Source organism: Montipora capricornis, chromosome 5 (genome assembly GCF_036669925.1).
Source record: "Montipora capricornis isolate CH-2021 chromosome 5, ASM3666992v2, whole genome shotgun sequence".
Lineage (NCBI taxonomy): Eukaryota > Metazoa > Cnidaria > Anthozoa > Scleractinia > Acroporidae > Montipora > Montipora capricornis.
Window position 1 is genome coordinate 23,212,118 of NC_090887.1, and position 2,790 is coordinate 23,214,907.

Sequence of the window (2,790 nt, forward strand, 5' to 3'; positions counted from 1 at the left end):
GATCAATTCAGCCCGAAGTCGTTGGGCATCTTTGTATGTCCAGGAAAATGCACCTGTGTCCCCATTACAAACATCTCGTATGGCGCAAATGACAGCAACGCCACAACTACCACAGCCGACGGAAGTTTCACTATAACTTTCTGGTTGATCTGGCATAGGAGTTAAGAACCGTCTTACGTCTCCCCAGTTTGATGACTGGAATTCTAAAATACCAGTGGATTGAAAGATCACATCTAGAATCTCGTGAGAAACCTTTTTTAAATTCTCCGGTACCGGGCAGTGGTAGCCATCGTCGAAATATACTGTTTGGTCCGTCATCGAGAATATGGCAAGTCCCCAGTGATTGGGCGCTATGTGGACAGGCATAAACATGTTCTTTACATTTCTCATATCATTATGATGACATATATTCTCAACAACGCTGTTAAAAATAGTGCCGCTTGAGAAATATGATGGAAGAAGAACGTTTTTGCAAATTTGGCCCTCTTCGTTTGCTTTGTCGCAGTATTTCTTGCCAAGAAAATTTATAAGTTCATCCGACAGGTACCGTTCGCCGCACAAAAGTGACAGTTCTTGAGATGTTATCCTGTAGTTGTCGTACGATCTCAAATACGCACCATCCAAATTCCATCTGTCCAAAAGAGCTTCAGTGACTTCTCTTTGGTAACGGTTGTTGTGAAACATGCTTTGTAGCCATTTTTTCTCAAAAGAGACTTCACGACGTAAACACTTCAGGCGGTGAAATCGTTTCAAGAGTCTGATACCCTCTATATCAAAATCTCCGTAACAAGAAATTTTAGCTACTGGTGTAGATTTAGCATTCTCGGATGTTGTCAATTCTTTTTCTAGCTCTTCTAGCACTGAACAAGGTGGTAGTTTTGTCACTGTCATGGGGTATGTCAAGTCGCTCTGACGGCTGGTTAGCGAATAATTTACCAATGCACCGTCTACGTCAGGAAAGATGGTTTCGGCAAGCAATCGTCTGGGATTCTTAAAGTTGTCGTCCTGACCCAGCACATCTGCTAACACACCTACGTCCGTTGCAGTTTCTTCAATAGACATGTCATCTATGTTTATGACCTCTGCAATAGGTGTGTGACTTTCAACTTCAGTGCCCTTAGTTTTCACTTGATCTGGCTCTTCCTCTTTCTTGTCTTTGGCAACACTTGCTTCTTGTTCAGACAATTCCTGAAGGGAGGAATTTATTAAAGAACGGAACGCTTTGCCCCTGTTTCTTGCATATGCCTTTTTTTTCTTTTCCACTGGTGGGTCTTTCTTGCTCTTTTGCAAACTAGACGATTTCTTTGTATCTCTGACGCTTCGTAGTTCTTCTTTCTTTCGTTTCTTTTCTACGTCTGAGGGTGAGTTGCTTTTCTTACGTTTTGCATTCAATGGCTGTTCGAGGTTTTCTTCGGGTTCTAACTTGTGTCGCCTTTTTCGACCATACGTTGACGTGCTTTCGAAGTGAATTGGACGATTGAAGGAAGAAGAAGGTAGCCACATGTCGTCGGCGGGACCATAACCTTTAAATCTCACTTTATACTCATATGATAAAGTATTTTTGCAGAGTCGGCGCTCAAGGATATCCTCCACTTCAAAAAACCCGTCGTCAAGCTCACGAAGTTGAAGATCCCCTTCGCTTGTGCTCGGACTAAAATCACTGCCAATTTCACCTTTTAAAATGTAGCCAAGTTCAGCCAATTTTTCTTCTGACTGAGGATGTAGAGAGTACTTCCCTGGAATATCTGAATCGACAAGTAATTCCACGGGACCGATTAAAGATGAAGGAACCCTCCAAGGGGTAAGGACAACTTCTTGAGAAACATGGTAGGTGTTGTCCGATTCTGAGTGTGAGTACACAGAACATCGAAACCTTACTGGCGCATCTTTCTTCAATTCGAAGCTTGTCAACTCAGAGCCATCGTTCGAGGACTGAAGAATTTCAATTCGGCCGATATCATAAGTTTTCGAGCCTTTTCGAAGATGTTTAAGGGCAACATCACCAAATTTGACTATGTTGTGTTTCGGATCGATTGGAGCTTTGCCAGGTAAATGCTTTGATGCCCAGTGCCTCTTTTGTCTACATCTGGATATGTACTCCCGAGGAAGAAGTAATTTAATGGCCTGCTTAATATGGATATAAGACATTGTGCCATCATCTAGTCTCCTTGAAATCTTCCACTTCTTTCCTTTTTCTTCCGCTTCAGGTTGATCTGTTTCGTTAGCCTCTTGGGTTTCCAAAATTTCATCGGTATCTTGTGTTTCATGATCTTTGCTCTTTACACACTCATCTTCATCAACGCCTTCCAAACTTTCATCTTCCAGATCATCTGAAGCTCTTGTTTCTGGTGCTTGATCCGCAAACGAAACGTCAAGCTTGTTGTAGTCATCTGGAAGGAGGCCATGTACCAACTGTAAACCCTTTGGGTGTGTAAACCGGTATGGAGTCTCCCAGGCGCCTGATTTCTTTAACAGCTGAATACACGATGCAGGCATGTATCGCGAGAATAACAACTGCCCCTCTCTTTTTCCATCAAAATGAGCTTCCCTTTGCTGGTGCAGGAATTCGTGAAAAGTCTCAGGGTAACTGTAGAACCCGGAGATGAAGGCTTTGTGCTTTTTCAAGGCGAATGCAACCCTCCTTCTTTTTGCAGATGCTTTAACATCCACTCCAGCATGCGCCAATCTCACCTTTGCGTTTAAATTAAATTGAACGCTGGAGCTTTTTTGTAGCATGTCAACAAAAGTTGGCTGCGAATCTAAGGATTGGATCTGATTTGTTTTCCCCTG